Source organism: Meriones unguiculatus, chromosome 11 (genome assembly GCF_030254825.1).
Source record: "Meriones unguiculatus strain TT.TT164.6M chromosome 11, Bangor_MerUng_6.1, whole genome shotgun sequence".
NCBI classification, from domain to species: Eukaryota; Metazoa; Chordata; class Mammalia; order Rodentia; family Muridae; genus Meriones; species Meriones unguiculatus.
Genome location: NC_083359.1, coordinates 43,649,820 through 43,676,439, shown reverse-complemented (window position 1 = coordinate 43,676,439; position 26,620 = coordinate 43,649,820). Strand labels below are relative to the sequence as shown.

The window sequence follows — 26,620 nt, the reverse complement described above, 5'->3', positions numbered from 1 at the left end:
TCTAGTTCCATCTGTTTGCCTGTAAATTTCATGCCAACAAGCCAAATAATCCAATTAAAAATGGGGTACAGAATTCTCAACAAAGGAATCTTGAATGGTGGAGGCACAGTTAAAGAAATGCTCAAAGTTCTTAGTCATCAGGCAATGCACATCAAAATGACTCTGAGATTCCATCTCACACCTGTCAGAATAACTAAGATAAAAAACTCAAGTGACAACACATGCTAGAGAGGATGTGAGAAAAGGGGAACCCTCCTCCATTGCTGGTGGGAGTGCAAACTTGCACAACTATTTTGGAAATCAATCTGGTGCTTTCTCAGAAAATTAGGAATAGCCATACCTCAAGACCCAGCTATACCACTTCTGGGCATATACCCAAAGGATGTTCCACAATACAACAAGGGCATTTACTCAACCATGTTCATAGCAGCTTTATTTATTATAGACAGAAAGTGGAAACAATTTAGATGTCCCTCAACCGAAGAATGGATAAAGAAACTGTGGTACATTTATACAATGGAATACTACTCAGCCATTAAAAACAAAGAAATCATGAAATTTTATTTAATCTTTATTTAATCACATTTTACTACATCTATTATTATTATTATTATTATTATTATTATTATTATCATTATTATTAGGGAATGTTGGTTTCCCTGAGCATATTTATTGAGAGTGTATTTCTGCACCTTTCTCTTTTCTTTTTTCTCTAATGTAACTTCTATTTAGAAGTATTCAAGAGTGATGCAGAGGCACACAACACAAAGACCTCCCACTTGTGACCCCAAGATTCAAACCTGTGGAGAGCCTTTCTAACTAGCTAGTTCTGAACTGGATGGAGTCAAGCCTCCCTGCCTTTTTCTCATGTTTAACAGAGAAATCTGCTGTGGAATCGAATAGCATAAATGGATTGAACCTCATAAAAACACAATTCCCTAAATAAATTCACAAGAAAAACTTCCTACAATTAAACCATCACAGTGAAAGAAGAGTTGTTTTGAAATCTGGTAAGTAATGGCATCTGAATGGTAACATTTCTTCTGAGACTCTGAGATGCATTTTTCTCTCTTGTTTGACAATAACATGAACCTAATTCATAGAAATGTTTATTCACCAAGACAATTACATATAGTCTCCAGAAGAAAATGGCTCCCCCTCCATGATCACACGGGAAAATGCCTTCCAGTCTATAGTAGAATGGAAGACCTCACTCCACCCTCTGTGTTCCTGTAAGACATTTCCAATCAATCACAGCACCATTCCTGCTGAGCACAGATGAATTCCTCTCAAAAGAACCTCAGGGAGCCTTTACTAAGCAGCCTTGGCAGACAGAGAAAATCCGCTTGCCTACCTAAAGCCTGAAACCTGATTTTACCAAAGCCAGGTACAAGATTCCCTGGCCCAGGCCAGATACCCAGATCGGACAGTGCCTGAGACTAGGAGAGGCAGGCTCTGCTTTTACCACACACAAGGACCATTCTGGAATATTTAGTTGACTTTTAATGAAATATTTCTCTGGAGAGGCCGGTGAGTTGTCCTCATCCTCACTGATGAAGCTCACTAGTATTTTTCAATGACCCTAAAGCAATACTTACCTCATCCCTAAGGTCTTCTGTCTTTCTTTAATCAAGGCAAATTGGTTTAAATCTGTCTTGGTGACCTCATTCAGAGTCTAACCCCTTTGTTTCCCACCCCAGTTTTCAAAACTTAGCCTGACTTCACTGTGCCCTTTACCCTTCAGAGTATGAGGAAGGAAGGCTTTCTCAGTGGCAACATGGGGATGGGTGTGGGGTGTGTATGTCTTCACGTGTGTTCAATTTGAGTAGCTGGAAGACAAGCTAGAGCTATGAAAAATCACTGTTCTACTAAATGATCAGCACATCTCATCAGTGGCCTGGAGCAGCTTTCAGTAAAACCTCTGTATAACCATATACATGGCCTTGAACTCACAGATATTCACCTGTCTCTGCCTCCCAAGTGCTGGGATTAAAGGTGAATGCCACCACTAGCCCACTATATGAAGTATTTTTAATGCCAAGTTATAACAGCCACAGTATATGAATTTAAACACACATTGATTTTGTTGTTGTTGTTTTGTTCAGATGAGGTTTCATGTAGCCCAGGCTGCCCTCCAACCCCCGTGTAGCCAAGGATGACCTTGAATTCTGGATCTTCCTACCCCAGCTTTTTGAGTGCTTGGATTACACATATGCACCATCATGGTTAAATTGTCTTATTTTGTTTGTAAGGCAAGATCTTACTGTGTAGACTAGGCTCAGTTCGAACCTGAGATGCTTCTGCCTCACAAGTGCCAAGATTACACATATTCACCAGAGTCACTGGTCTTTAAACTAAATGCAATACAGAAAACCAAATATGTTCCCATCTCTGAGTTTTGCATTCTTAATATAAAATGTTACAAGAGCCTTCAGATATGTACAATTGGATGGGGAATGACCAAGGCATTAAAAATAAAAATAAAAAGAAACAAAGCAAAATAAAAAGCAAATGTTATGAGCACAACAGTGAAAGTATCAGATGTGAAAAGAAAGTAGCCTTAAGCCATCCAAGAGTGCCAGCAAAGGCAACAGCAGGAGTGTTAATGACTGGGTCACTAAGGGATGGTTTCAGGAAGAGCTTATTTGGTGGGTGTGGCTGGGGTGTGCGCGTGGGGTTGTCCATGCCCACAAGTGTGAGTAAGTCGGCTACAGAAGTATGTTGTATGTCCGGTTCTACTGCTCTCACCACATTCCCGTGAGATCGGCTACCACTGAAGCGGCAACTTCGGTGAGCCTCTGGTCTCCGCCCCTCTGCAAGGCTGGGCTACCGGTGAATGCTGCCAGGCCTTCCCGTGGGTGCTGGAACCTCAACTGAGATCCTCATGCTTGTGCAGCGAGTGCTTTTGCCCACCAAGCTATCTCCCCAGATCTCAGTAAGGTTTAACATGACGGTGATGAACTATGAAGATGGCGCATCCTCAGCGAAGCATGACTGACGCACTCACCACGTGCCTGCTGCACCTTGGAAATGGAGGGCCATAGTCAGCAAATGGCCTTTGGTGGATGCATTGGTGCAAGTGTGTACATTTGTGTCTATTCGTGCTTGTGGAGGCCGGAAGCGAACCTCCGTCGCTCCCCGGCACATTTTTACATTTATTTTTGGGACAGGCTCTCTCACCTGTACCTGGAATTCAGCAGGTTTGCTTAGCTAGCTACCTATCCAGAGCTGTGTTTGTACATGTGCCACCATACAGGTCCTGGGGATGACACACATATCCCACGGTTGTGCAACAAGTACTTTGCCACTTGCACCACCTCCCCAGGCTCAGCATAGGACTGGATACACGTGAACTTTTCTAAACGAGGCCCCGGGTTATGCTGACCTGGCCTGTAGTAAACATTCACTAAATGGTTGTATTTTTAGAAATCACACAAGTGAGTAGCGGAGGGTATTTGCTTGTCCACTCCTGCCACCAGCACCACTAAGATGACCTTGAGATTGGCAGATATGTGCATGTGGATATACGCATGTGTGCAGTGCACATGTGTGCACAGAGACAATCCCTACTGTAAAAGAAATGTTTTATACACAAGAGAAGTGGTATCCAGAGGGGAAGAAAATTAACTACAGTCACAGAGCTTGCTAAATCCCCATATTCATATTCGGCCCGATTCCTGATATATCTAGCACTTTTGCCTACTAATGTGGCTAATAATTGCTGCTCAGCCTTTGTAATATCTGCTTGAAGAACCCAGACACTCTGAAACATTGTCCTTCACCTTTAGTCTGTGGCCTTTCTGGTGTCTTCCTTTCCCCTCAGTTGCTCTCAAAGCATCACATGGTGACAGGCATGTAGAACTGCCCGTGACTGCCGGTGGACTGGATTCAGGTCACGCTGCTTTTCCTGCCATCACGAGTCTCTTCACCGTGCTTTAATTTGCATAGCTGCTGAGTCAATTTTTCATCCTCAAACCTTCAACTAAGCAGGGCCACCTCTCCTTGCAGGCAGCCACACATTCACAGATTCTTCCTCAATCTTCCATTTACATCCAGCTAAACTAATTATTTTCTTGTTCCCTCACACCCTGTTGGTGTTACACAAACTGCTGAGATGGCCCCAATCTCCTGCAGGCATCACTTGTATCTTTTCAGTAGCCTGTTTGACACGGTGACAGAACTATTAAGAATGTCAGCCTTCAAAGTGTGAGAAACTTGGGTAAAACAAATGGTGTCATTCAAGGTAACATGGATGACTGCAAGCACAGGAGAAACCTAGTGGACTACCTTCAAGCTATTGGGAAGGGGAGTGGAAGGAACCCTCTATCCTATCCCAGGGTACCCAAAAGAACCAAAAAGTAAAATAAATAAACATATTTATTTTTATAAATAAATAAATAAAACAAAATGTTATGACTTGTCTAAGACTATGAATAGTCTGGTAACACTCAATGTTTTACAGTGTATTGAGTTAACAGTTGGATTTTGGACATATTAATTAAATGATAGATAGGAAGATGTCAGATATATAGTAAGTACATATAGAGAGGTAGTCTGATTGATTTATAGTGATGGTAGATGAAAATCAAGAGATAGTTGAGAGACAATAGACATATAGATAATGGAGAGTTGATAGATAATAAATGATAGATGGTAATGATAGAAATAGATAAATGATACAGTAGAGAGAGGTAAACGTGAGTAATTCAATGATAAGTACATATAAATAGGTGGATCATAAGGTAGATGAATACACAGGTATATTCCATTAATTTCATTCCATACCTATAGGTACAACTTTATTTCCAACCATTGTTATCCTTCCCTCCAATACTGTCTGTCTCAACAATGTCTTAACTATTCTCCTAACTAAGAATATTACTTCCCTCCAAGCCTTTTTCACCACTTTAGCAACAGTAATATTGTTGAAATATAAGTATGATCATTTCCTTTGCTTTTTCATATTTCTTGATTATTTCCTGTAATAGGGTCCAGTGAGAAATCTATACCCTGGTGGATTTTTTTTTCCTGTAACTACTCTTCAGCTCTGCCCCATGACTCCCTCTCAGACTTCTGTTTCAAGCTCACCTTCTCTGGTTTCTTTAAAAGTATCAAATGCCTTACCTCTACTCAAAGTCTATTTCTTAGAAAGAGTACACTCAAGAATTACTACCCTAATGCCCACATTAAACTACCATACTTACAGCATTCTTTGTGTGAACTCACAGCCAAATTCACAACCAAATTCACAACCAAACATCTGCATATGATTATTTGCTTAATGTCTGTTTATTCTGGAGTGAATGTGCCCCAGGAGTCCAGGAAACATGCTTCTACTGTGTTTCCATGGAGAGTGCTTTTAATCAAAACATGTTTTTAAAATTTTTGAATGAAATGCTTTAACCCTTTTTCCCCACCTTCATAATTTTGCACTATTTTTAAATATAATACTAATTTACATGTATGTATGTGTATATATTTACATGTATATTATATACACATAAACATACATAGAGATACATCTATATTATAGTGCAGTATACCTCAAACTCCTTGTTCTTTTATTGCTTGGACAGAAAAATACATAGCAGAAGTCTATTTTTTAAAATAATATTAGTCATCTACTTCATTTCCCTTTTTGAGAAGCAGAGTTTTAAATATGACCCAGAATTAACAAAGGTCTTAGACAACAAAACCTTCAACTCCATAACCTGCAGAAGCCCAAATCCATCATATTATGAGACTCGTAGCCAACAGCACTTTGTCTCAGTGTTAAGACAAGTGCTTAGAAAAGAAATCTCTAGAGTGTAGACATTAGGAGTTCAAATTCATCTCCACTGTCATCTGTGTCATTATCTCCGCCTCCCAAGGTCACGTGTATAATACCTGCTGGCTGACTGGGTCCTCTTCCTGCCTGTCAGAAGCAGCAAGAGCTTTTCTAACTGAAGCAGAAGTCTGTAGCATCCTCTCGTATTGAACTGACCACTGCCAAAGTGCTATTCCTGGAGTCCAACTCTTCCCCAAAGCTTTTCTTAGCAAACATCCTTCTTGTGCAGCCAAAAAAAATTTCATCTAGACACACACACACACACACACACACGAGCAGTGGTTCTCAACCTTTCTAATGCTACGACCCTTCTATACAATTCCTCATGTTGTGGTGACCACCAACCACAAAATTATTTTAGTTGCTACTTCATAACTGTAATTTTGCTACTGTTATGAATTGTGATGTAAATATCTGATATTCAGGGTGTCTGATATGCAACCCCTGTGAAAGAGTTTTTCGTACCTCAATCCTTTGAGGTTGTGACCCACAGGTTAAGAACTGCTACACAAGAGGTTACTGTTGGCATTGAGACAAAAGAAGAAACTGGTACTAGGTTAAGAAACAGGTCTGAGATGATAGAATATCTAGTATGAAAAATTCCTGGGTTCAGTTTCTATCTGTACACAAATTAGGTGTTATAGGGCACACTTAAAACCCTAGCATTTGGGAGACAGAGGCAGCAGGAGCAGAAAATGAAGGCTCTCTTTGCCTGCATAGCAGATTCAAGGCCAGCTTTGTTCAATGACACTAGTCTCAACTCCACATCTTCACACAAATACACACGCACACGCACACGCACACACACACACATAAACTCAGACATGGTAAACATAAAGCCAATACTTGAGTTTCCATGTGTTTGTCTCAAACTCAGCACCTGACCCTTGAAGATGGCTGCCTCCCTTTTTAGAATCCAAATGAACTCTTAGATAGGCCCTGTTGGTCTATGCAGCCAAAATAATCCCAGCTCACAGCTTGTTTGACCTTGCAGTGCCCAGCTCTGAAAATACCCCTGACAGAATTTTCCAAAGCCATTATGAAAGTGCATGCTCTGTGAAGCTGTGCTGAGAACATGGAGCATAGAACAGCCTTCCCAGATGAGAGTCCGTGGCTAGAGCACTGACCTGAACTGCACGGGGCACCAGCAGGTCTCTGAGTTCCAGAATTTCCTTGCAATTGCCAAGGAATAAGAGGGTATCCACCACAGATTCAGAGCAGACAAGACACCTATCTTTAAAATGATGCCTGAAAGGGCTGGAGAGATAGCTCAGACAGCTGTAAAAGCATGTGTTCAATTCCCAGCATTCATGTCAAAGGGTAGGCTTGGTACCAGTGCTAGAAATCTCAGTGGGTGGGAAGCAGAGGCAGGATTTTTTTGAAGCACCTCTCTGTTTGGACACCAATCCATCAGAGTAGTGGGTGTTCTTTTGGTATGGTTTCTCTCTCTTTTCTGAGTTTCTTGAGGGCAAATTCCCAAAAGAAAGCCTGCCTCCATTTTCTTATGAAATGAATAAGAGTCAAAAATGTTGGAAGCCCCGATTACAACCAACTGATTATGCACTGGCATCATCCACTTAAAGACCGGCTAGCAATGGATAGCCCTGTTCACAAATATTTACATCCTTTAGCAGGCAGTTAATTCTGACTACCAACTGGATGGGAAGGGTCAGTGCCAAAATCAGTAAATCGTATACCTGGCTGTGTCTGTGGAGCTGATTCTATGCAAGAACAAGTAAGTGTGTGCTGGAGAGGTGTGTCATGCATGTGGGTGGCATTATGGAATAGATTAAAGGCTACCATGGGAGGATGAAAAAGGGAAAGCTGTTTGGACCAGGCGTAGGGGCCTATATTCACTCATTCTGGCTCCATTGTTCACTTCATCGTCATAGTCACTTACTTTCTCCCGTCTCTTTTTTCCTCCCCTTCCCATGTCCTTATTTGCTGTTTATCACAGAGTTTGATGAAGTTGTTCTGTTCTACCATGCCCCCACCAACACCACCTTGGTGGACTGGACCCTCTGAAAGCACGGAGCAAAACAAATCCTAAAATTGTTTCTTTTGGGCATTGTGTCATAATAAGTAATAGTCAGATTAACACACTTCAATACTTCTTCTCGTGTATTTATGATCAGGAATTTACTCCAAGGGAAAAAAAATTTACAGGCTTCACATAACAAACTCTAAGCTGGCATCAAGGGCACATCCCAAGTGGCAAAGAGCTAGGGCATTATTATAATACACCATGCAACCTTTTTAACTATGACTTTTTAAAGTGTGTATTCATGTGTGTGTGCTTCCATGCATGTGTGTGTGTGTGTGTGTGTGTGTGTGTGTGTGTGTTTGCGAGCATGCGTGTGTGCTCCTGTCAAGATGTGCATGTGGAGGTCAGAGGACAACCACCTTCCGGGAGTTGGATTCTGCCACATAGGTCATGACCACATAGGTCTTGGAAGTGTGGCTTGGTTCCTCAAGTTTGGCAGCAAGTCCCTTACTCACTGAGACATCTCCCCAATCTATTTTTTGAAACTGGGTCTGTCACTGCACCTGAAGCTTGACATTTTGGCCTCACTAGCTGGTCAACTAGATACTGACATCTGCCTATCTCTAATCCCCAGCAATGAGGCCACAGGTACAGGATTTTGTGTGGGTGCTGGGGATCTGGCTCAGGTCCCCATGCTTCTGCAGCGAGCATTTACTTTCTGGGCCATTTCCCCAGCCCACAATCATGATTGTAGGTGACACAAATATGCACTGAGACAAATCTTAATGGTAGAAGCCAACAGTGACCTCAGCTTTGGACCCTGGATTTGGATAGTGTTTACAAGTGGCTGCTGTACACGGAAGTACACTGATGCCTCACTTCCTCAACAACTTCAGAGAGTTGCTTGTGCATTAAGTTCAAAACCAGCAAAAAGAAGGTCAGTGAGAGCTCAGATTCTGTCCTGAGATGGAAGGCTAGTGCACTTGGAGCAGAGCCCCAGGGTAAGAGAGCTCAGCTTTGCATGCAGGACATGGAGGTTCCCCAGCCGGGAGCCAGACCCGCACCGGCTGAGGAGAGCAATTACGTGCACTGGCCATCTGCTCAGGGGTTGTGAAGGCAGCCATGTGTTCTCCTGCATGGATGCCAGGGAGGACACTGATCGCTAGTCAATCTGCTTGAAATTGCCTCCTATGATCGGTGGGTAATGACTCAGGTAGGTCACGGCCGGGGACGTTTCTGTTATTAATGCGTTAGCAGCTGTAAGTGGGCATTGATTCTGCAGGGCCTGCAGGTTTATGGAGAGGAGGGGAGAATCTGCCCTGTGAAGTACAAATGGTCATTGTTGAGGGAGGAGGTAGCTCTGAGTGGGCCTGTCCTTTAAGAAGTATGAGGGAGGCCCAGGGGGAAGGTCAGTCAGCTCCAAAAATGGAAAACCAGAACCCAATGAGGAGAGAGAAAGATATGCATGTGTTAAGAAATCGCTGTAGTCATCTCCTCAGTCTGAGATCAAGCTGCACATTTGTCAAGCTCATTGGCTTCACACAACTGTGAAAAACACACAAGAAATACAACTTAAAGAGAGAGAGGTGCATCTGATATCACAATTCCTGGGAGCTTGGCCATGGTCACTTGAACCCATTGTGATAAGCTTGTATCAAGGTAGAATGTCATGGTGAGGACATGAAGAAGAAAAAATTCTCACTTAATAGCATCCCCAAAGTGAAGAGAGGAGGGGACAGGGACAAGATGCAGTCCCCTAGGCTCATCAATGCTTCCATCTCCTAAGTTTTCATAGTGTCCTAGGAGACACCCCCATTATAAACCTATCAATTGCTCAATCCACTAAAGATATCAAAGTCTTTGTGACCCAAAATGCTCTCAAAGCCTCACCTTTGAGCTTTGCTCCATTGAGAACCAAGTCTTCAACAGGACACTGACATGTCAAATCAAAACTGTAGAGCTCATAGGATGTCAACAAATGTGACTGGAAAGACCCTACACATAAGAAAGCCTGGATTATTTGATTTGCTTCAAAATTTTACCTTCAGTTTTATTATGGGTGAAATCCTTCTACCTCATGTCCACTCCTTATAAAATCCTCAGCATTCAGAAAGGATCCAACACTAAAATCTCCTTAGCTAGTTTAGAAGGGAGAAAGGAAGAGGTGGATGGAAACATTACCAGAATATGACTGTCAGCACACATCTCAGAGTCTTAGCAAGCTGGCATACATCACAATATAGTTTGCTAACTTTTTCAAGTTAATTTATTTGCTTTAACATGGAAAGACTGAGATCTAATAGGAGTTAACCACCCTGGCTAACTGGGAAAGCACTTTTTGTGCAAGCATGGGGATCCGAGTTTAACTCCTCAGAACCCACTTGAAACTCAGGTATGTCTGAGCACATGGGTACCCTGCCTCTGGTGGAAGAGGCAGAGGCAGAGTCAGGCAGATTTCTGGAGCTTGCTGGCCATCCAGGTTAGCCAAATCAGCATGATTCAGGTTCAATGAAATACCGTATCTCAACAAAATGAAGTGGCAAGTGGTGCAGGAAGACACAGCATCTGGCTTCTGCACAAATATATGCACACATGTACACATAGATACATGTGCACATACATGCAACACATATACAAAGAGGTAACCAAATTGATAAGTTCATGTACAATCACCTATGCACACACACACACACACAAACATGTATACATATATCACTTGGCAGGTGAGGGGTCTGCTTCTCAGTGGGTTCCAACTAGCAGTAGCAACAACTTTTGTTATTCTTGGCTAAACAGCAAGTTCAAGTCTAGCATAGACTAATGACACTCTGTCTAAACTACCTCTCCCACCAACACACACACACACACACACACATACACACACACACACACACACACACACACACACAGAAATATCTTAGTCACAGTAAATGGAAACCAATACAATACTTGATTCCCAATACGTTTTTTCTCAAATTCCGAACTTGCTTCTTGAAGACTGCCACATGAGTTGAGATTTTAGCATTTTCAGAGGTAAGGGCATACACGCAATTGTCTACAAGATATAAACTAGCTACATGTTTCAAAACAAGCCATCAAAACCACACAGGACACCACCCCCCTTGGAGATTCTCAAAATTTCAAAAGTTCTGTAACCTTCCACCAGTCTTTTTTTTTTTTTCCTAAAAAATAGTCCTTGTTGCCATGATTTATTAACCAGCTTAACACTAAGTTCTGGTTTTGTCCTTTGCAATGTCCACAGATTCCTACAGGTTTACTAGTGTTTTAAATAAACAGCTCACAGTGCCATGTTGAGTGGAAGCAGCAAGTGACCTTATCTCTAGATTAAGTGAAGGGATTTAGCAAAAATATTGAGCTGACATTTTCCCTGGGTCCTCTGATCAGGAACTGATAAATGGTGAAGATAAACAGAAAGGTTGCACTTATCCTCCATGGTCGAGGATGAAGTACTGGCTTCTATTATTATAATTCTCTAATGCAGTGAGTAGGAACAAAACACATAAATGTTGGTTTATTAAATAGCACAGAGCAGGCAGAATACCTGTGTTGGATGGGTTATAGAGCTATCCAGTACATCTTCATGTCCAGGAGACAAAGGGCTCATTTCTGTAGCCAGGCAGGACCAGGAGGGACAGCTGATAGTCACTCATCCATCTCTGTCTCACTGGGATAATGATGTTCCCCTTCAACCTTTGCTGTGGCCCACTTTCTATTTCTTGTTTATTTTCTGAAGTCTAAGTTAGATGTGTCTTAGAGATCATTGATGTCTTGTCCCTTCTTTGAATTATTAAGCTGAAGACCTACGAGTTGTTAGTAGCACTAGGAAGATGGCTCTGTTGGTTAAGGACATACCATGCAAGCATGAGGGTCTGGTTTGGAAAACCTTGGTGCCTGAATAAGAAGCCAGACATGATAACAAACACCAGTGGTTGGGTGAATGTGATCAAAATTATGCAGATCCCTGCAGCTTTCTGGCCAATCATTTGTGTCACATTGGCTACTCTGGTTTCAATGAGAGGCTCTATATCATTAAATAAGGAGAGGAATAGAGAAAGAAACTGTTGACCTCTATTTTCTACACACACAAGCATATCCTATAACCACACACACACACACACACACACACACACACACACACGCAAGTGCACACACAGATGGCACATGCATGCACATAAAATGAAACATGAGTAACAAGGCAGCGTTGTTAGGGACAAAATGATGGAAAGTTAATTAAACAGATCAGGAGGTGCCAGTTGAGGTTTTGCTCCTCCCTAACACTAGTCTTAAAACCTGCTCTGCTATAAGCCTACTATATAAGCTACTTTTCACCTCAGTGTTAGCAAATATCCTCCTGGATGTGATTAAAAGAGAAAGAATTCATTCTGGCTGATTCGTTAAAGAGATGCACTCGTCTATTCTTTTAGTCCATGCTTCTGTAAAAATGTCTGTTAAGTCCTCCTCATGATGTACTCTACAGGTTAACTGAAGGAAATACTAAATTGGTTTTTATGACCCCAGGATCACACTTTATAATGAACTAGAGTACAATGGTTTAAAGCACTTCTGTGTAAGAAAAGCCAGATGTTGACTCAGAGTGAACAGTAGGACTTAAGAAACACGATGATGGAGAAGGTATGGTGGTGGGCGCTCCATGGCAGTGGGAACATACAGCAGTTTGCTCACATCTCAGTAAACCAGGAAGCTAAGGCAGAGAAATAAGCTAGAACCAGGCTTGCTTTTGTCCGCCAAAGATTACCTCAAATCAACCCAGTTCCTATGACTCAACCTCCACATTCCAAAGGTCCACACACCCAAAGCAGCATCCCAGATGGGGACTAAGTGTTAAAACATTCAAGCCTGTCTGTGATACTTACATCTTAAACATGACGCCTTTTTGTTACCTTCACTTCTTCATATTGTCCCCTTTCCTCATGAAATTTATGCAAAATGGTTGCTTTTCTTTCTAACTCCCTATCTTCCCTCTTACCTCCTATTCCCACATGCACATCCAGTCAAAATGGACTCCAAGTGCTTCTCTGACACACAACAGAAGATAGGTAGCTAAGGAAAGAACCTAAGAGAAATCTACCTATGCAGAAGTTTGAGGGAAAGAAAAGAGGCCCACGGGTAACTGCACAAGAGGAGACTAGTAGGCAGAAGGTCAGTGTCAAAACATGGAGGTGATCAAAATGAGGGCATTGTTCTGTGTGTTATTCCAGAAACCATGGGACCACTGTAGTTGAAATCAATCCTGTCCTCTGTCCAGCCATCAGTTACAGGAATGTCTTTCTTATGTTGTATTCTTTTTCCCTTTCTACTCACATTTCCCTTTCTCCTTCTTTCCCTCCCTCTCTTCATCTCTTCCTTCCTCTTCCCTCCCTTTATCCTGCCATTATTATTTTTCTCTTCCCAAATAACAATTGAAGGCTTCTGACTTCTTCCATTGTCCAGCCAACCTATTCAGTTTTCAACTTCCTGGATGGAATTCAGTGCTGTTTCTCAACCTATCTACCCTCATACTGTGCTATTGCTATCCAGTTCATCATAATTCTTTTTTTTTAATTTTTTATTAATTACACTTTATTCATTTTGTATTCCCCCAAAAGCCTCTCCTTCCTCCCCTCCCGACCCCACCCTCCCTCCCCTTTCTGCATGCATGCCCCTCCCCAAGTCCACTGATAGGGGAGGTTCTCCTCTCCTTTCTGATCTTAGTCTATCAGTTCTCATCAAAAGTGGCTGCATTGTCCTCTCCTGTGGCCTGGTAAGGCTTCTCCCCCCTCAGGGGGAGGTGATCAAAGAGCAGGCCAATCAGATTATGTCAGAGGCAGTCCCTCTTCCCATTACTATGTAACACACTTGGATACTGAACTGCCATGGGCTACATCTGTGCAGGGGTTCTAGGTTATCTCCATGAATGGTCCTTGGTCGGAGTATGAGTCTCTGGGAAGACCCCTGTGTTCAAATTTCTGGTTTTGTTTCTCTCCTTGTGGAGTTCCTGCCCTCTCCAGATCTTACTATTTCCAACTTCTTATATAAGATTCTATGCACACTGCCCAACAGTTGGCCATGAGTCTCAGCGTCTGCTTTGATAGTTTGCAGGGCAGAGCCTTTTAGAGACCCTCTGTGGCAGGTTCCCAGCCTGTTTCCTGTTTTCTTCCTCCTCTGATGTCCTTCCACTTTGCCTTTTGGGATGGGGATTGAGCATTTTAGTCAGGGCCCTCTCTCTTGATTAGTTTCTTTAGATGTATAGATTTCAGTAGGTTCATCCTATATTACATGTCTATATGAGTGAGTATATACCATGTGTGTCTTTCTGCTTCTGGGACAGCTCACTCAGGATGATCCTTTCCAGGTCCCACCATTTACCTGCGAATTTCATGATTTCCTTATTTTTCATTGCTGAGTAATATATTCCATTGTGTAGATGTACCACAATTTCTGCATCCATTCATAACCACTCTGGAAATCAATCTGGTGCTTTCTCAGACAACTAGGAATAGTTTTTCCTCAAGACCCAGCCATACCACTCCTAGGCATATATCCAAAAGAGGCTCAAGTACACAATAAGGACAGTTGCTCAACCATGTTTGTAGCATCTTTATTTGTAATAGCCAGAAGCCCAGATGCTCCTCAACTGAAGAATAAATTCTTTAAAAGGGTGTTACAGTCTGTTTAATGGGATCCAGAAAAAAGTGACTATAGGCTCAGAAAATACCCAGGAAGCCTTCTCAGACAGGTGACTTAGACTGCTTAAGCAATATGACAATATAAAGCTTTCAAAGGAAGCTCATAAGGATCTCTGAGCAAAGGTTCTCTCATTTCCTGGATTCAGGACTAAGAATGAGACAATGTTCATTACTGAAGCACGAGAGCAAAGTACCTGGGAAGAAAGGGAAGAAGATCTTGGGTGAATGAATATAGTTTGATTTGGCTTCAACTATTACTTGGAGCCAGAAATGACAGACTGAATGTGTTAGTCACTCTCTTGTTGCTGTGACAGAATCTAGAGAAAAACAACAAAGAGGGAGGAAATAGTTTTGCTAACTATTTCAAATGTCTCAGTCCATTATGGTGCAGTAGATATGGTGGAGCAGAACAGCTTTCATGATAGAAGGAGAGAGAGAGACACAGAGACACAAAGAGAGAGAGAGAGAGAGAGAGAGAGAGAGAGAGAAGAGTAAAAGAAGGGAGGAAGGAGAAAGCTAATAGACTTTTCTTTTTTCTGTTCTATTCTGTCTGGATCCAAGCCTGAGGAGGGTGCCACCTGCATTGAGGTGGGTCTCCTCCCTTAGTTAATCTCAGGAAGAACCCTCAAGGACACACCCAGAAGCATGCATTAGAAGCCCGTATTCTTCTCCAACCAATCAAGTTGACAATCAAAAGAAGAAAATATTAAAATATATTTTCCTTGTTAATTAATTCATGGATTAATAACTGTGACACAGCATGCATGAAAAGTGTTATCTGACAGGTGGGAGAGGTCAAGGATGCCTTCTGTTAGACATTAAATTTACAAGTTGTAGGAAATTGCTTTGAGGCCTAAGTTCAACCAATGAGCCTGCTAACATGCATTTCCTGTGACATTTTGTTTAGCAAACACGTCACCCAGGGATGTGAAAAGCCATGAAATAAACATTGGCTCATAGGAACAAGGACTGTAAGCCATGCACATTGGCCAGTCAATTTCAAAGGGCTCAAATGCCAAGGGAGTCCTGAGAAAAGTTAAGTGGCAATGGATGGCCACATGATGGAAGAAAGAAACAGAAATGATTTCTGAAGCCAATGGCAGCATCACGTCTGGGATTCATGTCAACGTGTGTATGCTTGTCAGGCTTACAGATCCAAGCCATTAAGACTGTTTCTGGCAAGATTCCAGAAGTTACCTGGGCAGTTTCCTAGCCAGCTCTGGATCCCATGTTAGCAGAGAAAACCACAAGAGCTCCCAAGGATGCAGGAACATGAACTACTCTGAATGCCAGTGTACCTGCTTCCAAGGTATGATGGCCAATACTAACTTCAAACTCAAGAGGACCTAGAATCACTGTGGAGATAAAACTCTGTGATCCTGTGTGTGAGAAAGTTTCTAGATCGGATTGATTGATGTGTGAAAAGCCACCCTAAATGTGGGTGACACCATTCCATGGGGCAGGATCCCAACTGTATAGAAACAGAAAGTGGAGCACTGGACATTTATTAATTCTCTGCTTCCTGACTGTGGATTCAAGACACGGAGCTACTTTACTCTCTGGCCATTGTGCCATTCTTGCCATGATGCTCTGAAACATTTGGCTGTGAACCAAAGCAAGATCTTCTTTCCCAACTAAACAACCACCCAGCACTCAACTCTCCTTTTTAATCAAGTGATTTCCTGGCCTTGGAAGTGGATGGAAGTTTCTATTGCAACGGATGCTCTAGTCTCAAGGAAAGCAACCTATAAGACCAGCAATGAGGTGCCAGTCCTCAGAGTCTGTCCACAATGAGATAGTTTTCTGTCTTATCCTTTTTCAATTTTTGAAAATTATTATATCTACTTGCTAGTATTTGGTATGGAAGAGCAAGTTAATACTCCATTTCCCTCATCAGACTGCATCTGTAGATAAAAAAATACCATCTCCACAGATGTATTAATGTAAGCCCCAATACACTTCTGCACTCATTATCTCAGGGACCTCAGCCTTCCCTAGACCTGTAGCCACAGCACAAGGCCTGAACATGAAATGGCTGAGTGGCAGCAATTTTCATCATGTTCTGTAGGCAGAAGCAGGAATGGTCATGTTTCTTCTAAAAATCCATCCTGTACCTTTCGTTTCCTTATCTCTTAGTTGCTGTCCCAACCACACTGAAGGGAACAGGAGAAAAACACTACTTGGAAAAGAAGATAAAGTAACGGACATGTTTAACATTATACTCCATAGCTTTGAACAGACTAAATACCAAATAGCTCCCACCTGTTTTTACTTATAAAACCTCTCACAGTTTTTAGGAAATACTGAAAGGCAGACTTCAAAGGCGTGACAAGATAGACGTGGCAGCTAGGGAATAAAGATGGAAGTTTCTCTATGATTAGAAACAAAAGCCTGGTCTAATCCCCTGCGTGATACACGTTTTAGCTGATCAGGGTGACACAGACATTCTGATAGAGTGGGTACAGGGCTAACACTGTCAGTGGTTTGCTTCTTCCTTCTTCGCCTCCTCTTCCTCCTCCCTCTCCCCCTCCTCTCCACTTACATATGCAAATTCCACAGCAAAAAGAGCAGCCAGGCAAAATCACCCAGGAAAAAGTGTCCCCACAATCACCTAGCTCTTCGTTGGTATAGAGTTTCCTGACAACCTATCCCACCTGCTCCCTTTGACATGGAGTGATGTTCCACTGACCACACGAGCCCCTGCTGCTCTCAGAAGCAGGATATGCTATGTAAGTGCAAAGCCTGTGAGGGAGGCCATATCTAGAAAAAGAAATAATTTCTTAAGTCACCCTTCTGAAACTTTGATGTTTTTCTTAAATGATAACATTTTTATTCCTAAAACATGTTTCCTCCTGCAGAAATATTGCAGAGAAGAACCCAAGTCAGACTTCATGGGGTCCTAGCCTCTGATGTTAGAGAATATTTTAAAAAACAGGGATGGAAAAAAAATACTGGTAGTTTCACCAAAACTAAGTTCTTATAGGCAATGGGCAGCAGGAAATAATTGCCATGTAAAAGTAAACGAAATTTCTCAAACACTCCCCTGTGTCTCAGAGATTTTTCTCCTACAGTTGTTCTGGGTATCACAGTCCAATGTTTTGGCTTGAAAAGAACAGTTGTTTTTGAACTGTTTTTGTATGTAACTCTCTGGAGTTACATAGTCGTTAGCAGATCTGTGTGCTGAGTTTTCTTTCTACCCTGCATGGTCATTTGACCAGAGAAAAGCCACACATTCTCCCCTCATGAGCAGAACACAAGAAACAGAAGAAAGCTAGGAGCACTTTACGTGAATCTTCAGTTCCCACCAGTGGGCTAACCCACTGACATGCACACCTTGCTCCAAGTTCACTGGAGGGTGGTAGGCAGAGCTGGTAGGAGGCTCTACATAGCAAGGTCCCTTCTTAACTCTGAATCCAACAGGTCAATGCCAAACACAGATCAGGCACCCATCAAGTTTCGGTGGGAAGTACGAGGCATGCAGAAGAGAGTCTGCTAGAGAGAAGATCCGAGAAATAGATGCATTTACACAGGAATGCTGCAAAAGGTTGCACTTACTGAATGCTGAGCCCGATCAAGGAAGCCGTGAGTCCCACTTTCATGAGGTCTTTGAGCAGTTTCCTAAAGAAGAAAAGAGGAGAGGACATAAGAAGGAGGATCCATACACTGACATGCCTGGTGCATGCACACCATTTCTGTTTTCCTATGTATGCAGCTTCAGTTATGGTAACACTAGGTGCTCCTAAAACAGATCCTGACTGCATTATAAATTTACTGTGGTGAAGACAATAAGAAAACAAACACTAAGTTCTTCAGTGTGTCTATTAACTCTTTCCCCCTCCAGCACTTAAGGTACAACTCTTCTATTTCAGAAGAGGCCACTGGGCTCAGAGTGTAAGAGAGCACATTGCACAAAGACTGGAGTGTGGTGAGCTAATCCAGAGGCATTCTCTGCTCTGCTGCTCATGCTGTGATTTCTGGGTCTCAGAAGGTCATAGGGAAATATGAGTAGTTGATATTTCAGGGTTAATATTATGGATTTCATGAATGGAGGAAGCTAGGCTCAAAGAAATGCATTTTAGTTTCCTTTCAACTCTGAAACCTCTAGTACTATATGCGGACCAACAGCATGGTGGTGGGAAGTTTAGGAGTGATGACCTTCCGTGTGAAATGAGTACACTTGTCAGTTACGTCTTTGGCTAGGAGTGTGGCACAGCGGTAGATCACTTGCGAAATGTGCATGAGGTCCTGCATTAGCTCCAACACCACAAGTGGAAAAATAAAGTAAAACAAAATTCATAGGATTCAGAGTTGAAAAGGGGGTCATTCCCAAGTTAGAACAATTAGGATTTACTAGCAGACTTGGACTCAAACACAAAAAAAGAAAATAACTAAATCTAAAAATTAGAATAAAGTAACTTGTCAGGGAGCTGAGATCTGGAAGATAAAAGGTAACTAGATGAACATGAGCCTGGGAGAAGAGTTGAGAACATTCAGGAATGAATAGCCAACTTACAGGATTCTTTGAACTACATAGGAAGACAGTCTGATTTCTAGGAAAAGTAGAACTTCCATGAATCCTTTAACTCCCAGCTCTGTATGCAAATGTGTATGCCTCCTCCTGCTTATTAAAAACAATCCTGTCTACTATAGTCAGTCTCGAATTTAGCATATGTTCCCACCTTCCTGTCATTTCCTTTGTTCTGTAGTGTACTTGTTCACCCTAGGACCCAGCTATAGCAAACTACCACCAACAAGACCTAAGGCTTCATTTCTCTTCAGGCCCTTTGATCATGTCCTTTTCTCTCTTAGCGCAGCCTTCATCTGATCCGATGTGAACTCATTCTTTGATGACCACCCAAGAGGTTTTACTGCTCTCTGCCAAATCTTTGGCAGGTAGTTGTGGTCACTAACACATTCCTTTACCGGAACATGACTGAGTAATGTCTCTAACCCTTTATGGACTTGAACTACTCATAGCTAGAGAACTGAGGCAAGGTATAATTGCACACCACAGATTCGTCATCTGGCCCATGCCCAGGCACTTACCAGCTGCTCACCACATTGTATAGTCTAAGAAGTAATTCCTCACTGACCCAGAGCGTTACAAGCACCGAGGAAGGAAAGTGACCTCCATTTCAGGGAAAGGTTTTCTCTGAGCATCATGGCCTCCTCTTACGCTCTGGATGTGTGGTACCCAGGTAACAGCAATTAATTTTATGTCTACATATGCCTGATGCCCACTCCTCACCATCTGTTTTTAGCTCAACGTGAAGCTGAAATTAATCTTACATTTCCCCCTTTTCACTAATAAGAATGTGTCAAATACTCTAGGTAGGCTACTTTATACAAGGGCTAAGGCTGTTGTTACAAGGTGAGACTAGAAATGGTCATTAGCAAAGGCACAGACAGCACAAAGAAACAAAATGCTCTCAAGAGTTCCAGTGAAAAGATACAGATTATTTGTGTGTGTGCACATATATATGCAGACACAAGTATGTGTGCATTGCATGCATATAAAAGCCAGAGGTCAACCTCAGATATCATTCCTCAGCTGCTCTCCAGTTAGTTTTTTGAGCAGGTTCTCTTCATTGGCCTGGAGCTCACCAATTTGGCTAGGCAGTCTGACCAGGGAGCCTGGGGAGTCACCTGTTTCCACCTCACCTGTGCTGAGATTGTAAACGTGTGCCACCACAGCAAGCTTTTCATGTGGTTTATGGAGACTGAGCTCAAGTCCACATGCTTACACAACACACTTTCCTCATTCAGCTATTTCCATAGCCCCGTTTCCTTAACTAATGATTTTAACTAACTCTCTAAAGAGCAAAGGACATTAAGCGAGAACCTTACGCCTCAGCAGAACTGGCTGGATTTTCATCCTATCGAGACTGCACCAGGAATGAAAAGCTATTGTGAGGGACCTGCATATGCTCACCAGGCACAATGGAATGAATGCACACTCATGCACTAGCCACTCCCCCTCTGCACTCTATCCAAATGGGAAGGCAAAGCAGAAGGACGATTACTCCCAAGACACTGGAGTTGGTGACCCTTGGGCTTCTAGTAGGTATCTTAATGTCTAATCAAGACTGGTTACTTCAACACTTTATGCTTTCATAGACGGTACCATCCACTGACTCTTGGATGCAGAGGTTCTGCAGTGGCATCTTCTGCTGTCTTCAGGCTTGCACTACAAGTTCTGTGCAGGGAAGCCTGGAAATCTTCACAAAACCCAAAGACATTACTGGACCATTTGGATCCTTCATCCATCGCTTCCTGCTTTATTCCATGTTATTTCATGATATGGGTTGACAACTTGCAGAATGGACCCCTGGACCTCAAACCTTACTTATTTATCTCTGAGGACTTGCTCCAAATTTTGTGTATTCATTAATTTCTAAAGAGACTTCACCTGCCACAGAGAGGTCACACACGCCTGAACTTTGACCTGGAGTGCTAGTCATACCAAATCAGCTCCCACACCTCGATTTCTCCTTATGGAAACATCTTGAGGCACAGCGGCCTCAAGAGCTCATTATCTTTCCTCCAGAGTACATTGCAAGCTTTCATTTTATGTTTAATCTTAAACGCATGTCTTTCCACCACCATGCAAGCTGAAGAATGGCAAGGGCAGCATGAGTTCTGTACACAATCTCAGCTCTTGCTCTGATGAGAATGTCATAGACATGAGGGGCATTTGCCAGCATTCACCCCAGGAATAAAAGTGGAAAGAGAAAGGGAAGAGGTAAGGATGGGCTCAGTCACCTGAGTCAGTCAATCTGTTTGTATGAGTATGTACATGTGTACCTGTGTGTCTGTGTGTGTGCGCATGTGTGCATACAATGTGTATGAAGGTGCATGTACAGACCAGAGGTCAATTTCAAATGCTGTCCCTCAGAACATTGTCTACTATTTGTTCAGTCAGGTTGTCTTACTGCTCTGAAACATAGCAGTCCAACCAGGCTGGCAAACCAGTGCAACCCAGGATCTGCCTTTATTACAAGTGAGTAATTACAGCTGCTCTTTTACATAGGTTCTGGGGAGCAAACTTAGGTCTCTGTGCTTGCAGGGCAAAAGGCTTGCTAAAGGAGTGGTCTCCTCAGCCCTGAGACTGTTCATCTTAATTATCAACTTGATTGTATTAGGAAAACACACAGAACTTCAGCCCATGCCTGTGACACATGTGATAAGGACATGACTAAGGCTCTGACCTAATGAATGGATTAATCCTCCATAGATTTGGAATCTGGTAGCATAAGTGGTAGGTGTGGAAAGGTAGGAGATGGGATCCAGTTGTGAGGAAGATAACTGGAGGCTGTTCTGGTTGCCACAGCTTGCCCTGGCCTCATCCTGTATGCCTCTCTCCTTTACTTCTTATCTTTAAGGGTAAAGTTCCCCTACCACACACTACCACCACCCTCATGCCGCACCTCACAGTGGGCCCACAGTCTAAATAAGTAATCCCTCCATTCTGTTGATTTGATTAGGCTTTGGTCACAGTGACTCCATTCATTACTTTTGTGTCACTGTGACCAAAATACTTGAAAGAAACAACTCAAAGGAAAAACAATTTATTTTGGCTCATTGTTTCCGAGGGCCTCATTCTAGCTTGGTGGAGAAGACATGCCGAGAAGCTCAGTCTGTGGTGATGATATGTCACACTGTCTGCCTTAGTCTCAAGATTGTAAATGATGTTGAAGTCCTGACTCTATTACTCAGGAATGAGGCAAGCAGGGCTAGAATCTGGCCAAATCAAGGCTTATTTTTTTTTCCAGGTGTTTGGAAAGTATTTTAAAATTTGTTCAACTTCTCTAACAAATAACTCAAAAAACCATGGAGGTCACTGCTTTCTGTCATTTGTGCAAAAAGAAAAATAAGAATTTGGTTTTGGATCCAGAGCCATGAGCAGAAGGAAAAATAGGAGAGTGAGGACCATGGGAGCAGGACTGCTTTACTGCCCCATCACAAGGGCTTTCGACATCCCCATTCTCAGGGATGAGAGCCACCTCCCACCCTCATTGCTGACACTTCCCCCACTGCTATAGAAACACAACGGCATTACGTATTTGACCAAATGTTTGAGGACAGCCAGAAATTACACCAGCTTCTTTATCTACTCAGCATTCGGGTAGGCTAATGGATCTTGGACACAACAATGAGTGCTGGATACTCCCTCTCTGTGCTTCACAATAGCTCCTGCTTACACTCTGGTGTGTACAAGCGAGTGGCTTAGAATGCACCAGAAGCTGCAGGCAGTATTCCCACCTAGCCTGGCGATGGTACAGCCTGAATTCCAGTGAGATCAGCACTGGTTAGATCTTGAGTGGAAGAAGGATACCGAATGGTAACCAGGCATCCTTAGAATGAGACCCACGTTTGCTTAGAATGGAGCTGAGACAAGGAAAATTGATGACTTCCAGACACATAACAAGAAGCTGCTTTCCAGGGACACCAACATACTGTCACTATCTGACCTGCTGCTGCCAGCCGTGCATCAGATCAAATGTGGTTTGGATTCTCTCCAGGGTCAGAGCACCCTGAACTTTCAACTCAGAACCAAAGCATCATTTTTCTGCATGTCTACTGATTATTTTGTAAAAGGAGCCATGGACAAAAGTGGCCCCTCCTACCACTGCAGCCAAGCATTACACAGAAGCAGGACAGCATTAAGATACCATTGGGCTGTAGGAATTGACTTCCATCAATCAATCCTTATGGTTTTCCCACAACCCACATAGATGCTTGGTTTCTGCACTAAGTGTGACCCCAAAGACCTGTTCTCCTCTGATGTTTTTTGCTTAGACTAAGAAGAAAACCCAAGAGCCAACTGTTCTAAACAAGGTCAGAATGCCCATACTGACTCATCTCATGTCACTATGACTTCAAGGTCTCTTAGCAGTGACCCTGCCCTGCCTTTCTCTGTCTGGTTGATATGAAGTTGAATTCTGCATCTTCAGGGAGCTCTTGGTGACCCCAAGCACCATTCTTCTCACTCAGTGGTCAGCAAGCATCTCAACACTCTGTCCCTCACAGATACCCATCTCTGTATCTGTCTGCTTATGGATCAGAAACACCTCCTAGCCCAAGGGTGTGGCTGAAGAGCTGACTCAGATGGTAATGTGGAAGTCCAAGGTAGACTGTAGAACCCATGTAAAGCTAGATATAGTGGAGCTCACTTGTAATCCCAGCACTAGAGAGACAGAGAGACCACAGGGACTCCCTAGCCAGCAGCCTTGTCTACATGATGAGTCCCAGGCCACAGACTCCATCTCAAAAGCCACCCAAAAAGCCTGCATGACTACTGAGGAACAATACCAATGCTGACCTCTGTCAGGCACACACATGTTCACATGTGCATTCCACACATGCGAAAAGTGAAAAACCCTGAATCAAAATAACAAGGAAGGGGGACACCTAAGCACAGAAACCACAGTTGACCTCAGGCCTCCACATGCATTCACACACTTTTACATAATTGAGCATACATGTGATTGCACAGACACATGCCAAGGTTGTGTTATCATAGTCATGAGTGACATCATTGCAAGGTATTGGACATAGACTTGGTTTCAAAATTGCCCCATGCCCTGATCCTTGGGCAGGCTGCATGGTGCCTCTGAGCCTTACTCTCCTCATGTGAGGTCAGCACAAGCATTCTACATGATTACCTGTGGATGCTGCCCATTGTATGCTCATCAAGTTCACATGTGAATACGGTCAGGAGTTACACCCTCTCTGTCAAGTCCTTCCAGTAAACAAGGTGTGTGTGTGTGTGTGTGTGTGTGTGTGTGTGTGTGTGTGTGTGTGCATGCACAAGTTCATACATGACAGGGGTGTGTGCTTGTATGCATGTGGAGGCAGAAGTGAACTTTGTCTTTCTCTGGTGTCATCCATCTTGCTTTTTGAGTCTCTCTCTGACCTGGGGCTCACAGATTCATCTAGCCAGTGAACCCCAGGGGTCCTCTTCTTCTCTTGGCTCCCCAGTATCAAATTATAAATGTGCAACACCACCCCTGAATTTCTTGTGTGAGTTTCAGAGGATCCAGCTCAGTCCTTAATGCTTGCATGGCAAGAACCAGCAAACAATCTGTAATGCGACAAGCCTGTGTTGGGGAGTCAGGGTAACACCTGGTGTGTACCAGGTATTCATTAAAGCTTTCTGAAAACAGAGCACCTATGGGAAACCTTTCTTCTTGATGTAATACCTTGCTAGCTCAAGGTGAACTTGACGTGTCATTCTGTTTAAATGCAATAAGTGTCAATTAGTCTGTCTGCTGCATTTAATACAGTGGTACTCACTCACTCATAGATGGGAGCATAGTACTATCTTTAGCTGCTCAGTAGAAATTTTGCCCCCACTTTACTCTCCAAGGAAGCAAACTTTCACCCAAAGCTCCAGGGACTCCCAGAGCCTGGCAATATTACACCCCACCTGCACCCCACTCTGAGCTTCATGTTTGTGTGTTTAATTTCCTGTCTTGGCCTTACAGGAGATCTCCAGTGTTTGGGCTGTAGGGTACGTCCTGATTAAAAAGAATCCTCCCAATTACAGCTTGGCATGAGATTCCTGTCACACAGTCTATGCCGCCAACCTCGGCTTCCCTGTCAGCAATGAGAGTCTGCAGTGCCTAACTGTAAATGAAAACCCAAGGGGTGAGCTTGGGTCCCCGGCTTTTGGGCCATGCCAGATCTTTTAATTTGCACTGTCTGTCAAAAGGACGTGGTTGTGTGCACACTCCAAAGACTTCCTCAGCCTGGATTCAAGGCCAGAAAGAACTAAGATATGAAAGCCACCTCCAAGAGACTACATTTGAACCCACCAGAGATGACAGGGCTCAGAGAAGGCAGCTGGGCCCTTTTTAGTCAGCTCCAAACTTAAGCAAGTCCCATTATGAAAAGGGAGCTGAACTCCAGGGAAATTTCAAGGCATCTTGATATTATTTTCTATCAAGCATGTAAGACAGAACACTGAATTCAAAGGAAGCTACCAAAAACACTTTGAAAGGAAATATACACGCGAGGTCTGATTATTCTAGTCTCTATAAAATTAAAACTTTCTGGGGATGGGAGAAGGGAGAGGAACACGTCTTAGATTAGGAAGTAAAGTGTAGGTTCTCTCTTTTAATCAGAGAGGAACCATGGCTCAGGGCTGGAAACAACTCGTGGAAGTGCTCAGAGTCTGAGCATGCTGCTGGGAGAAGGCTTTGGAGCAGAGGTGATTCAGGGGTAGAGATGACAGAGCCTTCAGGGTGCCTCTGGACCTCAGACCTGTTCTTCATTTGCTTATTTTGTGTACGCGAGTATATCTTCATCTGTGTGTATACACATATGTGTAGGAGTGCCTTTGCAAATATGTGTGAACATGCAGGGCAGGGGAAGGGACAAAGAATGACATCAGATGCCTTCCTCAATTGCTTTTCATCTGTTTGTTGTTGTTTTGTGTTTTGTTTTGTTTTTTTGTTTTCTCTTGACAGGAACCATCACTGAATCTTAAGCTCGCTGATTTGGCTAATGAGCCCCAGGGATGCTCCTGCCTGCGATTTTCAGCCCTGGAGTTACAGACACACACTACCTCTCTGGCTTTTATGTGGTGCTAAGGCTTAACCTCAGTTCCTCATATTCTACACAGAGCACTTTACTGCCTGAGCTAGCACCCCAGTCCTGCACATACCTGCTTGTCTGAGAGTAGTATTTTTATCCTACACTACAGATGGCTGCCTAAACATCCTGCTTTTAGGCTCCAAAGCAACTCAACAGCACCCACCCAAGAAGCCGCTCTTCTAACTGACCCAGGACTCATGGGCTTCTGTGACTAATGACATCTGTGGAAGAAGTCATCGAGGGAAGAAGAATTCAGAGCCAGGCAGAAAAGCTGTCTCAGTCCCTACAAATATACCCACTGAGTGTCAATACAGGTCAGGTCAGAACACGAGGACTGTGGGTTGCATCCACCCAACATTTAGCTCATCGGTTTGTCAATAAAGTTTTATTAGAACCTGGGCCTCTGCATTCATTATGGCAATTTCCCTGCTATAGCATCATATACTCTGTAGTCCATATGCTCAACAACTTTATAAACAGTATCTGCCGAATTCAGGTATTGAGATT

At 43.0% G+C, this 26,620-nt stretch overlaps 1 protein-coding gene across 14 annotated transcripts in view; it reads right to left on the bottom strand.

Annotated features, from left to right (window-relative positions):
• The window catches only part of Rbfox1 (RNA binding fox-1 homolog 1), a 1,697,412-nt gene that overhangs the window by 1,258,235 nt on the left and 412,557 nt on the right, over nt 1-26,620 (bottom strand). For all 14 annotated transcript variants that reach the window (XM_060364117.1, XM_060364121.1, XM_060364120.1 and 11 more), the window contains one exon: nt 18,071-18,133. The gene's annotated coding sequence lies outside the window, so the exon portion shown is untranslated. Of the gene's footprint in view, nt 1-18,070; nt 18,134-26,620 lie in introns of those variants that run through there.